We start from the raw sequence: 15206 nt of genomic DNA, 5'->3' as shown, positions 1-15206 counted from the left end.
TATTTAAAATGTGTGCATTTTATTATAAAGTTGTGTATATTTACAGACTGTTGCAAAAACTAAGAAGTAGTAACATCTTCTTGGCTGTGGACTTGTACTCTACATAATTATGTTGAGGTCATGGTAATCTAATTCAATAAACAATAACTGCAATGAACTGATAGCATTTTCTGACTCGTAAAATGATTGGATATGGTGTAATTTGGTAAATGATTGTGTTGAAAAATGTATATCTTTAAAAACTGCATTGGTGTATTAGGGCGGGCCATACGATTTTTGTATGTGTTCAAATAACGTATTTTGGTGGTTATTAATGAAAAGACACTATCTATCAATCAATCAATGTTTATTTGTGTAAATTGAAAAAAATACCACATTTATCAGCATAGGTAGACAAAATGTTTGGAAATGCATGTGTATGCGAACACATAGTGCGAACACACTATGATTGTGATTAATTGTATTGATCGTCACCAAAATGAGGCCACTCAAAACCTTTGTAAATTCCTCCTCCTTCTTCTGGGAACTGTCTTCTGATGGCAGACACAACACATGAGGGTAAGGGCTTCTTAATGTGCCTGCCTAGAACTCCATAGGCCCAGCGGATGACCTGCCTGTAAGCTGTGTAGCGGTATTGCCTGGGGATAGGGACACAATATCTACAGGTAAACTTGATAGCCTTGTTAACATCATCAACAAGTGTTATATAGTATATCATCTACAGGTTCTGGGTTTTGAAACCTGCTAAACACTCGGGGTCAATAGCAACTGTATTATCTTGAATAGTATTTATCTTTTTAATTGTAATCTAAACATACTCATGTCTGCTGGCCTGAAGCGGGCCATGCTCCTGCCTGAAGTTCATGTAGGCTATCTGTAGCACAAAGGGATTCAGACAGCATGCTTCAAAGCCATGGGTGCAGTGTCAGGCATGTTATGTCTGGTCTGGGGGTGAGGTTCTCCACCAGGGCCCAGAAGGGATCCACCTCCCTGCAGCACATGCTCTCCACAGCTGAGGTCATGGGCTGGCATTCCCCACACAAGCACGTACAAAACAAAACGTTTATCAGGAAACCGTATTACATCTTTCTCCCCCCCTTCGCTGCTCTTCCCCCCCCTCCTTCCCTGCTCTCTCTCTCCCCTCCGGTACAGCACTGTAACGTAGTGTGGATTTGCATTAGGTAACGCGAGATATGGCTGATACTTGCGCATTAGTTTCTGTTATGGATCAGTATCAACAGTCCTGCCAGTAACATTACTATATTATCAATACTACTTTAGTTATAGCCTGATATATGATTCATGTTTATTAATACGTTACACCGGCCGCTCTCTCCCTTGTTTACCCTTTGTTACGTCACACGCGGGAGGTCACGTGCCGAGGCTTTTTTATGCGGCAGTGAACATTTCTTACAAAAACGACGCCTGTTGTCACTGTAGTGTATATTTCTGTATATTTTTTTGAAAATCTAGTGTATTCATCATTTTCCTACACATTTATTCACAGGTGTCTTTAACCTGGAAGTTGCTCTTTAACCATGAGATGGCGCTTCATTCACAAATACACAAAGACATGGGTGAACTTTGTTCTTCAGTTTGTTTCCTGGACTTTCAGTAATGTTTGCAGCTCTGCAGTTGGGTTTTCTGAAGAGCATTTAAACACATATTTGTTATGGTTTTCACAGGCTACTATAACGAAAAAACATCAATATTTTAGCTGAAATAAAGTATATCTAATCTTATTATCTTAATTGTAATTCAATAATATATAGTCTTTATATATTAAATCTAGGGCTGTCAAGTTAACGCGTTAATAACGCGTTAACGCAAAACAAAATTAACGCCACTAATTATTTTAACACGATTAACGCATGTGTATTTTTTTTCCTCGGCCGCCCCGTAGTTTCAGAGCGCATCGAGTTTAAAATACCATCTACAAGCTGATGCTGACAGCCCCGCTCCTGCCGCCCGTTTGTGGCAGACCACACTTCCACGTTCACCGGCAGGCACCAACTGGCTATTGGGAGGACCGGGAGGGTGTGTGTATGTGTGGCCCGAGCGAGCGAGAGAGAGACCTTACGTGCATTGTTGTTGCTGTTGCTGGTGCTAGCAAGCTGCGCTAACGGATATAAGGAGCTGTTTAAATGAAAACAGAGGAGCGACATTTCGCCACAACTGCGCCGAGCACTTGACTTTATGCAGGAAGCCAGACAGTGGGACATTGTACGAAAAGTCAGCACACTCAGCACGGATAGTGCGCAACATGATTGCAGCGTCCAGGCAGCTCCCGTTCGAGCATATGCCTTGAGTTGCACATAGCTCCAACGATCCATCACACACACACACACACACACACACACACACACACACACACACACACACACACACACACACACACACACACACACACACACACACACACACACACACACACACACACACACACACACACACACACACACACACACACACACACACACACACACACACACACACACACACACACACACACACACACACACACACACACACACACACACACACACACACACACACTTTGTATGGTATTAGAGGTTCCAGGTTGGATTGAGGCGAATATTTGTAATGTTCAGAGGTTGTTGTGTTTAATATTCATGAGAATATTTGTCATTGTTCAAATGATAATAAACATTAGCATAAAGCATATTTGTCCACTCATATATTGATAAGAGTATTAAAAACTTGAAAAATATTCCTCTAAGGTATATTTAGAACAGATCAAAAATGTGCGATTAATTTGCGATTAATCGCGATTAACTATGGACAATCATGCGATTAATCGCGATTAAATATTTTAATCGACTGACAGCCCTAATTAAATCATAATAATAATGTAAATGTTTACACTTCTTTATTTGTTATGCTTATACCTACCTATACAATAGTTTGCTTTAATATGCACTATATTTTTTGTAATATTGTTGGGGTGTTTTTACACAGTACAGTAGATCGAAGTAAATCAACTCATACATTAAGATAAATTAAGATGGACCTTTATTAATCCCTGTGGGGAAATTCAGTTGTTCAAACAGCAACAGGGTAAGAGTGAAAAACAGGATAGCACAAATTCACAGATTAATACAATCAAAAATAAGATCAGCGATAAAAATAATATTAATAATGTATTGTATTATTAAGTAATATCATACATTAACCCCATTATAGCAGATGCCACATTGAATGGATGAACACATTTATGCATCAATAATTACAACGGAGTATTTCTAAATATAAGTTGTAAAAATACTTATATGTATTTAATACTAATAACATAATGATTCATTTTACTTTCAGATGATAATACTTGGGCAATTGACAATTTTGAATGCAGGACATTTACTTACACTAACATGTATTTTTACCTAGGTAAATAATCAGAATAATTCTTCCACCTCTGAGTTTGGACCCCGTCACTGTTTTTAAAACTTTAATTAAATGTTTGACATTCCAGAGACCCTTTCAGACCGGCAATGCTGCCCTGCAGGTGTTGATCACCTTGAGGGGGGCTGTCGAGCCTACAGTATTTCATTTGTATTAAAGCCAGACCATTTTTAAATATAACTGTCTGATTTTGTCATTGCACAACATTTGTGAATAAACTACATTTGTGATTGTTATGGCAATAATATTACAACCATTTTCACAGCCTCAGCTTGCAATGTTTTAATTGTTTTATACCATTTATCAAGACCTACTGTATACCGGCAATGGAGAAGAAGGGCGAAGGGAGAGTTGTCACATTCCGATGGGCCATCATTTGAAACAAAGAGAGCACTCCTGGGTTGCGGTCAGATAATCAAAAAATCAGCTCCTAAATTCTAACCCTATCTCCTATTCCTTGACCTCTGAGTGAAACTTCACGGGGTTAAGGAATAGTGGATAGGAGAATTCAAAAGGATTTAGGAGAAGAGACTGCGGTACTTTAGAGAATCCGACTGCACTTTCACTATCCGACGTGTTTATGATGCGCCAGCAGACGTCATGAATGTGCGTCTGCTGCTGTGGGGAAACTATGGAAACTACAGTTTTCTATACAACGGACTACAACATGGATGTTTAATAAGAACGAGGGACTACTGTAAACTCATCTAGAGACTCTGCACCGTGCTCTGATGCTGTTGCTTTATGAACGTGGACAACAGAGAAACATATTCTTCATGACCAAAGTTGGAATTGAAATAAAAAAGAAAAGTGAAACGTATGCTCATCACCCTCTCCCTCCGGTCCACATTAATACAAATGATCCCAATACGTATGATTGTATGAACTATGAAAATATCTTAAAATCAGTACAGAGTGTGGAGATTGATGTAAAGTATTATGGCAAAAAGTTTGATACAGCGTAATTCTGGTATATTCATTTTTATGTCACCTGATATAGGCTATGGGATGTTAAGTGTTAGTTTGTGAGAGAAATGTATGTGCGTTCATTTCAAGACTCCTAAAAGAGCAGGATAATTGAGTCACACAATTAGAGAGACAATGGCCCTTCTGATTCTGGGTGAGCTGACTTCGGGTGTATGGAAGTTCAGAGATGGCCTGGGGGTATGAAGACAGTTAGGCGTTGTTGGTGAGCTGGTCCTGAGGAGGTCATGAGATGATGACTGTTAAATTCCCAACAAGCATGGCTTTCATAAAGAAAAACCTATGACTTGTGTGATAAGCTACATAATAAGATGTGTTTTGTTGCAAAGTGAGCCCGTTTTGTTCTCTGCTGGCACGCGCTGATTCACGGTGACACAGCATCTTATGCATCTCCCAATGAGATGACCTGAAAAGATGACCAGCTGACCTAACCCCTCCTTCTTATTCTTGTATATCTCCTGTTGGGTCCTGGCGTTCGCTCTCTCTTCTCGGGCTGCCAGGACCGAAGGATCTACGCAGCACGCGAACCAGGGCAGGAGTGGGCCTACTCCTTACATTACAGTATAATTGTATTGTATTATATTGTATTGTAATGTATTATATTGCATTGCATTATTACCTTTTATAATTAAAACAGATTATTGTTTAAACTGGTATCCGGGTGCTGATTTCCTTCCTGTTATGATTTTAAGCAGGACTCGTCAAAACGACACGCGGAGCCGAGTGGGGTTGTAAAAACTTCAAAACTCCTACAAGAGGTATTTATTATAAACGTTAGTCCTTAACATCTATCACTGTGTATATCACCATTCAAACATCTTTTAAAAGTTGAACAAACCCCACACAGCTCAGTAAAGACTGTGAAATGTTGACTTTATTTGATAATTTCAGTAAAAACTAACGTTCATATTTCTCTTTTTGATTATAATACTGATGAACGTTCAAAACAAAGCACTTTGGCAACTTACCACATACGTTTTAAAATGCTTAATAAGCACCGTAACTTTCATGATATAATTTCTCGGTCATAATCGGTTGTTTCCATGAACGGCCGACTGTTGTGTGGAACAGAACAGTTGTGGGACAGCATTTTCTCCTCTCCTTTCGGTGAGGGAGGTCCAGTGATTCCTAAGCTAAAGGAGGTTATAAAGGAAGTTTGAAACCTCCTTTCCTATCATCTAGAGCAGTGGTAACCAACATTTTCAAGCCCAAGATCACTTTTTATTCCAAAATGTAAACCGAGATCTACCAATCCGATATCTTCCAAAAAACCCACTTAGGAGTAAGACTACTCATCGTCATATTTATTTTTGCAATCAATTTATGTTACAACAGGCTCAATGTACGTGTAAAGATGCACACAAAGAAAGACACAGTTATGCACAGTTATCTGTGCAATGTACAATATTCATATTTACGGTAGGCATATCTGTTCAATACAAACTTAATATTTACAGTATCTGTTCAATGCACTATATTTAGTTTCTCAGTTAAATTAGTAATATTCACATGTACAGATATTAGCCTACAGTTCAATGTAATCCATATTAAGTTTCTCTGTTCAATGCACAATATATTTTCAATGCTCAAGTTGCTCTATCAGCCTGCCTTTAATGATACTGCTTTTGAAATCTGGCTGATTGTTAGTGATTGCCAGCCGGAGGCAGTCAGTAAGATGTGCGTCAGTCATATGAGTTCTATACTTGGATTTAATTATTTTCATTTGTGAAAAGGCCGTTTCACATAAGTATGTGGAGCCAAAGTAGGCCTTCAGTTTAAGCGAACATGACACAATCAGTGGATACCTCTCTCTACTCACGAGTGACCAAAAGTCCTGATCTCTTGCTCTGGCCTTCAATTCAATGTCGCTTTGCATTTCAATGATCTCCATGTCAACACCCATAGGTAATGTTAACACCTCCTGCATTTCAGCTGACAGCGGTTCAATGTCAACGCTGAGGAAAGGGTTTGATACAAAACCAACTACTTGCCCCATGTCTTGTAGCTCCACAAATCGAGCACCAAATTCTGATGTCAATTTGTTCAAATGGGCGCAGAATTGTTCAGGATGGAAAGCAGTTTTGTCTGTGAGGTTTTGTGACACCTTTTCAAGATTTGGGAAGTGTGTCAGCCTCGCATGTCTTAACTGAGTGGTCCACAAACTGAGCTTCACTTTGAATGCGAATTGAGTTGACAATTTTAACAACAACATTCATTACATGTGACATGTCAATTGCTTTAGCTGCCAATGCCTGTTGATGTATCACACAGTGATAGTTTACAAATGGTGGAAAGTCTGGGTCTTTTCTGCACAGCGCAACAAATCCTGAACGAACACCGAGCATCGCTGGTGCCCCATCGGTTGTGAAGGACACTATTTTATGAATGGGAATCTTGTACTCACGAACATAGTCCTTGAATGCCTTGTACACATCCTCACCCCTGGTTCTTTCTTTCAATGGGATAAGGGCAAGAAAGGCCTCCTTGACAGTAAAATCTGTGAAAACCATTCGGACAAACACACCTAGCTGGGCTGTGTCTGTGGCATCGGTAGACTCGTCAAATTGAACTGAAAGGTATTCCGAGAGAGACAAGTCTTTTAATACTTGCTGGGATACATCTTCGGACAATGACTCAACTCTTCTGGCTACAGTAGGTGCACCAAGTGGTACACTTTTTATCCTTGCTTTTATGTCCTCTTTGTTTTTGAAATCCGCAAACAAGACGTCAGCTGTGGCGCTCATTGCTTCTTTAAATCATCTCACCATCCGTAAATGGTTTTTTGTGCTGAGCCAAAATAGGGCTAATCCGGAGGGACGTTTCTATAGCTGCATTGCTCTTTGCACGCGCACGTGATGAAAAGCGACTGCTGTGCTTTTAGTCCTCTTTTCAGTTCATCAATTATTTTGGTTCTTAATGCGCTGTTGAGTGGATATGAGTCTTTGAATTGACCATGGGTGCTCGCATGATGGCGCTCCAGGTTGCCCCGTTTCACCAAGGCTACCGCCTGTTGGCGTATGAGGCATATAGTCTTCTCTTTCGCTGATGTGAAAATAAATTCATGCTCCCATTCCGGATGGAAATAATACGTTTTTCATTTATTTTTCGCCGGACCCTCAGCCATATCGATGTTGGTTAAAGATTAGCAGAACTTGGTACAGTTTAAGTTACTCCTCAAGATGACCGTTAAGATACGATTTTTAACCCCACCCACAATTGCATACAGCAATTCATAGACGTCAACATATCTAATAACCAATTGGAGTTTGTAAAATGACCTGTGCGTGATTCAAATCAACAAACCAGAGCTAGGTCTAAAAAGTTTGTTTAAACAACCAACCAACCAGAGCATGAACATTTTATTTTTTTTGGAAAATATTTGTATTTTGGAAAATATTATTTATTTATTTTTTAAATGCTAGGGATCGACAGTGAAGGCTTTGAAGATTGACCAGTCGATCGCGATCGACCTGTTGGTTACCCCTGATCTAGAGAATTCGAACGGCACTTATCATGGCTGCCACTGAGGGACTTCCGGGTCATTTCACTCCGTTAGGAAGGTTCCTAAGCTAAATGGACTATTCAACTTCAGCCCAAGCTTAGTTAACAGAGGGGGGAGGGGAACGTTTTGTCACATTCCGTGGATAGGAGAATTCAAAAGGATTTAGGAGAAGAGACTGCGGTGCTTTGAGAATCCGACTGCACTTACTATGATAAACAAAACAAAAAAAAAGGATTAAATGTATCTTATCTCAATGCAGAATATGATTATATCCGTGACGGTGGGAATAAAAAAGGATATGCTACAGTATAGTAATAAAAGATAAATCCCACTTGTTGTACCTGGCAGAGCAAGAAACACTCCAGCCTTTTATTTAAACGTGTTTGTTGCAACCTGGCTCAAAAGGCCACAACAAAAAGGAGACACAACATGTCAACGGGTAGGTAAAGGTGTTTATTTGCACCACACTGTTCAAGTCAACTCATGGTTTATACTCATCAGAGCCGGGTGCCTGCAGGAAAAAAACAGAGAGAGAGAACAGACAGGAGCAGAGAGGCTTTAAAATAGCTGCAGAGCACCAGTCCCAGGTGCCCTGAGTTACTGCAATCAGTGCGTTCAATGCAGCCAAGATAGGACAGCCACACCCTCTACACTGATGAACCCACAGGGGCATCACAGCCCCCCCCAGAGGCCCCAAAGGGATCCCGAAACAACACCAAATATCCAGAGCCAGAGAGACTTCCTACCCCACCGGGGCACGAGAGAGAGCATCCACCACAACGTTGTCCTTGCCCTTAATGTGCCGAATGTCCAAACTATAGGACTGCAGGAACAGGGCCCACCTCATCAGCCGCCGGTTCGGACAGTTAAGTGAACAGAAACAGGTAAGGGGATTATGGTCGGTATAAACTACAACTGGGCTACTCCCAAACCCACATACACCTCAAAGTGCTGGAGGGCCCATATTAAGGCCAATGCCTCCTTTTCGATTGTTGAGTAATTGAGTTGGTACGAATTAAACTTCTTTGAGAAGTAACAAACTGACCTATCAATACCCTCAACCTCTTGCAGCAAAACCGCACCTGCCCCAACATGGCTAGCATCAACCTCCAGTTTGAATGGCTCATCGAGGCGCGGCGCAGCGAGAACCGGAGCACAGCACAACAGGGTCCTCACATTCTCAAACGCTACCTGACACTGGTCAGACCAAATGAACTTGACTGTACCCTTCAGCAAATCAGTCAGGCGTGCAACCACTGTGGAGAAGTTCTTACAAAAGGCGCGATAGTACCCGACCAGACCTAGGATCCGCATGAGTTCCTTCTTAGTAGTGGGCACAGGAAACTGCAAAACGGCCCGCACCTTCGCGTCTACCGGACGAACTTGTCCCTGGCCGACCACCCGGCCAAGGTACGTCACTGTCGCCCTAGCGAACTCACACTTGGCCAGGTTAACAGTGAGATGCGCCTCAGCCAGGCGACAGAACAGAGCACCAATGCGTTTGATGTGGTCATCCCATGTGTCACTAAACACCACTACGTCGTCAAGATAAACAGCAACCCCCTCAAGACCTGCTACCACTAGTGCTGGGGGGAAACGATTATTTTGAAAACGATTAATCGGGCGATTATTTGATCGATTAGTCGACTAATCTAACGATTATTTTTCTGTTGTTCAATTCATAAAAAACGTAATGTAAAAAAAACGTAATGTAAAAAAAAATGTTTTCACGATACTGTGTCTCAGGGGATCTTAATATTTAAGAACCTATTAATGTGTTATACCAGATTAACGGAAATAATCTCAGCTAATTGACGATACAAACCATGTTTACCAAAACAAAACACAAGTCTCATAAGAAGCATCTAAATGACCCCTGAGCGAAAAATGCTAACGGACATTGGCACGGAACTCAAGATAAAAGTACCCTTATTACTTATCGTAGCTGCACATACAATATATCCGATTAAAGCTGAGACTCCACAGATTATGTAGGTATATAGTATCATCACTGAGTGATCCGGACTCGCGACAGGGGAAGCAAATACAGTCCTCACAACACGTACCTTCACAGAGCTTCTAGGGAGATCGTCTCACCACCGTAGCTGTCAATCTGATCAAAAGACGTGTTCAATGGCATTAAAATGAGAAAAAACGCGGCTGAATCGGTTAATCCATAGGTTTTTAACGTCTATGTATAAAAAAATGATTGAATTTATAATCCATAATTCCATTTTATGTAAAACATCGGAGAGCAAATGCTAGCTGCTAATGGTAGCCACCACAGCTAGCTGCTGCTTCTGCTAGGCTATGCAGCAGTCTCAGTGAGATATAAATATATAAATATCTTTGCGTTTTGGACTAACTTTAAAATATTCCCATGCTTTTGAAGACCTAGGGCGAGATGTTTTCGTTTGGGGGCTTCGTGCGCAATCCTGTGAGGAGGAGGTGGTAGCCGTTTCAGTCTCCATTGTGTTTGAAGTGCGATTGCGAACTGCTTGTTGCTTTGGGTGACCCACGTGTGTGTAGCGACGCGTCGACGCGTAAATATGTCGTCGACGATATTTTGAAGACGTCGACGACGTCGACGCGTCGCTACAGCACTAGCTACCACCATGTTCATGAGGCGCTGAAATGTCGCTGGCGCATTACAAAGCCCAAAACTCATCACTGTATACTCATACAGACCGAAAGGTGTAACAAACGCTGAAATCTTTTGCGCACGCGCTGTCTGTTAGAAATTAAAATCAATGTTTTGATAGCATAATGTACCCTAAACATACCGTCAGTTTAAATGCTGTTTTATACTGAAAAACCAGAAGTTCTTGTGCACAACCAGTTGTTAAGCTTTTATTCTGAAAATCCTTCATGACGACATCCGGGACTACCGCCCATTAGTATCATTAAAGTGGCTATTGACGCCGTTAACATGTATTACATATAAAGTTATGAAAGAGATAAGGAGGAGAAAAGGCATGTGGAAGTAAGCAATGAATGTAAAATGTCGAAATCCTGTTTAACGCGATATCGGACACAGACGAACGAGAGGGGGAAGTCCCTTACGTCACTACAGCTCACAGAGAGGAGGAGCGAACAGCGAGCAAGCGGGAAGGACGAATGCTTGTAAGCTCTTATGCACGGCAGAGTCCTGCACGGGTCTGATTTTCAAGACCCGCTCCCGCCCCGCACCCGCGACGTGCAATACCGAACCCGCCCCGCTACCCGCACATATTGCCAATTAGTTCCGCAACCCGACCCGACCCGTCGGCACAAGATCCGCAACCCGACCCGAACCCGCATAGCCTATGAGCAGTGAAAACGTGCAAGTATTAACACACGCAGTTTCATATTTGTCTCAGAAAGCGTGGGATGTTGGTTATTTCCTCCATCTAGGAACCAAAAGCCTCCCAGACGTTGGATTTCGCTCTTGAGGAAGTGTTATTGAAAATGCTGTATTCTCCGCTAGAGAGCTTCACCTCAGCCATTTCGAATGTGGCGCGCACAGCAGCAGATTGATGCGCTGCAGAGGTTATGATTATGCGCGGTCCCGCGGGGGAGAGGTCTGAGGATTTTAAACATTAAACTAATTTATTATTATTTTAATATATTTATTATGCAATACCCGCGACCCGACCCGCATCATCTTTGTTTTACCCAGAACCGAACCCGGAAAAAAGCGTTTGAAAAAATACCACCCGCGAATCACCTTTTTTGCGTGTCACCCGTCGGGTACCCGCAAAAAAGGACCGATGCAGGACTCTGATGCACGGCCAGCACCGGGGAGAGGAAGCTGCAGACTTTCTCTCCTGTCGAACCATATCCTGTTTGTGACTTTACCTTTTTTATTAATTAAAGTACCAATTTTGAACCTCCAGAGACTCCATTTAGTCTCCTTTTTAAGCTTCTCTTTCCTGGACGCTGAGAATAAGAACACAGTTAACAATTGGTCTTTCCTGGACGCTGAGAATAAGAACACAGTTAACATGTCAAAGGAACTTGCCAGTACCCCTTTAACAAGTCGAATTTACTGACGAATCTAGCAGAGCCCACCAAGTCAATACAGTCCTCCATCCGTGGCAACGGGTAAGAATCTGTTTGTCACCTTATTAACCTTACGATAGTCGTTACAAAACCGCGGAGACCCATCTGATTTGCCAACCAGCAGACGCCCAACTGGAGAACGACTGTACTGCAATCTGATTGTCCAACATGTACTGGACCTCAGCCTCCAGCACCCTACAACGATAAAATCGCTGCTTAATTGGAGGACTGTCCCCCACGTCGATATCATGCTCCACGAGAGTTGTGCGCGATGGCGTATCGCCGAACAGTACCACAAACTTCCCGATTAAAGCCGCCAATTCATCTCTCTGTGCTGCCGGTAAGTGACTCAACAAGCGATCCAATTGGCATAACGACTCCGAATTCCTCAGCCTACCAGACATAACAGGTTCATCTGGTGCCTTAACATCACACTCCTCAGCCAACCCTCGATCTGAAAGCACAGAATCAACCATCATTATGGGGCCCACACAGTGGCGTAGCCAGGAATTATTGTGTGGGTGGGCCTGGAGAAATGTAGGTGGGCCGGGGGGAGACATATTAAGCGTGGGGTCTGAGCTGAAACTTCATTAATGATTTTAATGATTTTTGAATGCACTAATAGAACATAAGCATAAATTAGCAGTGAAAACAAAAACATAGGCACGGCGGCCTCAGAATGTGTGTAAAACTGACATCCACATAGGGTACACAACGGTACTACTACTTTTAGCGCTTATGCTTATGCTCCAGGTTCAGTACCAACCACATCATAAAGTACACGGACCATACAACAGTGGTGGGACTCATCAGGGACAACAACGAACAGGCCTACAGGGAGGAGGTGAAACATCTGACAGACTGGTGTAACACCAACAACCTGATCCTGAATGTCGATAAAACAAGAGATCATTGTCGACTTCAGGAACAAAAAGCACTGTTACCCACCACTCCACATCAACGGCACAGCAGTGAAGACTACAGACAGCACCAAGTTCCCGGGGGTGCATATGTAACAGGCCCCGCTATGCAGGGCGCGATGACAGATAGTATTTCCTGTAAAACACGAGAAATTATGAGCAGAGAATTCCTTTTACTGCTCGTTTGGAGGATCTTGCCAGAATTTTATTAACAATTGGCACAAAACACAATTGTCCTTGCCCTTTACTGCTCTCAATATAAACACATGTTCATGTCTTCAAAATATACTTGTATGCTTGAAGTATTCAAAAATAAACACATTTGTGTATAACCAAGTGTCATTAACATCATGACTCCAAATAAGCATGTACTGCTTCAAAACAGATATTGGTGCTGTATTCAAACACTGTTAATTACCTTTTCAGGCAAAGTATTAGCATTGGTCTAATATATGCTAGCATTAGCATCAAGCAACACGCATTTATAATAATTAAATTATGACTGACCATAGCACCCATAGACCATACAAAACACACCTAAAACACTTCTTAGCTATAAACAATTCACTTGTATCACTAGCGACCGCCATTATATACATACACACACAGCCACCACGAGGTGGTCTTCTACACGGCATTAAACATAATAAACAACATCTAAACACCACTTCAAACTTAAGACATTGTGATTTATAACATTTGTGACAATCTGTACACATTACTGACCTGTAAAACACGAGAAATTATGAGCAGAGAATTCCTTTTACTGCTCGTTTGGCGGATCTTGCCAGAATGGCAAGCTAACGACAGCTCCGTCATCACGTCAGACATGTTACGGTAGACGCGTAAATAATAACAAACCCCTTTACGGCAGTGTTACTCTGCCATCTACTGCCCCCTGCTGTCCATTGTTAAACAGGTAATATAAAATGATATTAAATATAAACATACAATTGTGATCACACACTTTGTGTGGGTCACACATATCACAAGCAGTCTGACCTGGTCCACTCACACGACATCACTATTTAAGAAGGCACAGCAGCGCCTACACTTCCTGCACAGCTCTCCCCTCCCATCCTCACCACGTTCTACAGAAGCACCATAGAGAGCGTGCTGACCAGCGGCATCTCCATCTGGTCGAGAGACTGCAACGCCAAAGACTGGAAGTCTCTGCAGAGAGTGGTTAGGACAGCAGAGAAGATCATCGGAGTTTCTCTCCCTCCCATCAGAGACACCGCTCAGAAACGCTGCCTGACAAAAGCCCAGAACATGTTTAAAGACCCCACTCATCCTCACCATGCTCTGTTCTCCCTGCTCCACTCCGGCAAGAGGTTCCGCAGCATTAAGAGCAGAACAGCCAGATTCTGCAATAGCTTTTTCCCCCATGCCATCAGACTGCTGAACAGCAAGTAGACCAGTAACACAGAGATTACATTACGCTGTGTAAAGAGCACTTGTTATATAATATGTCTATTTTATTTATATGTAGGCTATAGTAAGTCTTTATATTTTAAACGCACACTTTATCTTTAATTTTATCAGCACCACGTCACTATTATTTATTTATATGTACAATTTTAGCAAGTTTTTATATTATCCTGTTCCTGTAAACCAGTACGTTTTAATAGTACACTCTGTGTCTTGTTGAAATGACAATAAAGTATTTCTATGTCTATGTCTTATCGATCCGGTCCTTTAACACCTACTTTTATCGGTTCTTTTGGAGAAAAAAATAAAGTAAACTAACTAAACAAATTGTGAACAAAATTAACATTGCTTTTTATTTCAATTAAATAAATAATATTTCACATCAAAAGAAACAACAATGTTTTAACAAATCGTATTAAATAATCTGATGACAGAATTGTAAACAGAATAGCTGAAACTTTAACAAAATAAATAACTCAGTTTCCTCTAATCATTAACCCATGTTTGTATCATGTAGTTAACTCTGTGTGTTGCTGCTAGCATACATAACACCTGACGTGTAAACGTTACTCGTGGATGGAGCTACAGAGCTGCTAGAAAGACAGTCGAACCCGGTGCATTTCTCCGTCTGAATGTGGAGCACTTTTGATAAATGTTTAGACAAATTGCTCGTGTTACCGCCCTTACATGCTAAACTCTTATTCCACTTTTGGTAACGAGTATTTTCCACATCGACACGGCTATAGTTTAACCACACCTCGGAGCGCGTTCTCTCCGCCATCTCCTCCGTGTGTGTGTGTGTGTGTGTTGCTGCATGGAGCAGCTGCGTGTGTGTAAACTGCCCCGCTCCCTCGCTCATTCACTCACGGCAAAAGTTACTTTACTTACTATAAAAACTCACGGTAAAA

At 41.7% G+C, this 15206-nt stretch overlaps 1 long non-coding RNA gene across 2 annotated transcripts; it reads right to left on the bottom strand.

Moving 5' to 3' along the window:
* Positions 1-329: 329 nt before the first annotated feature.
* LOC117541570 lies at positions 330-13845 on the bottom strand. Of its 2 annotated transcripts, none has more exons than XR_004568326.1 (3): positions 13594-13845; positions 12896-13003; positions 330-638 (listed from the first exon to the last, which is right to left on the bottom strand). It is a non-coding gene; the product is annotated as an uncharacterized LOC117541570 (long non-coding RNA). The 2 variants fall into 2 exon arrangements; XR_004568327.1 differs by lacking the exon at positions 330-638 and adding an exon at positions 11784-12401.
* Positions 13846-15206: the final 1361 nt, after the last annotated feature.

Source organism: Gymnodraco acuticeps, unplaced genomic scaffold (genome assembly GCF_902827175.1).
Source record: "Gymnodraco acuticeps unplaced genomic scaffold, fGymAcu1.1, whole genome shotgun sequence".
Taxonomy (NCBI): domain Eukaryota; kingdom Metazoa; phylum Chordata; class Actinopteri; order Perciformes; family Bathydraconidae; genus Gymnodraco; species Gymnodraco acuticeps.
The sequence above is the reverse complement of the archived record's forward strand: the minus strand, read 5'-3'. Positions and strand labels throughout refer to the sequence as shown.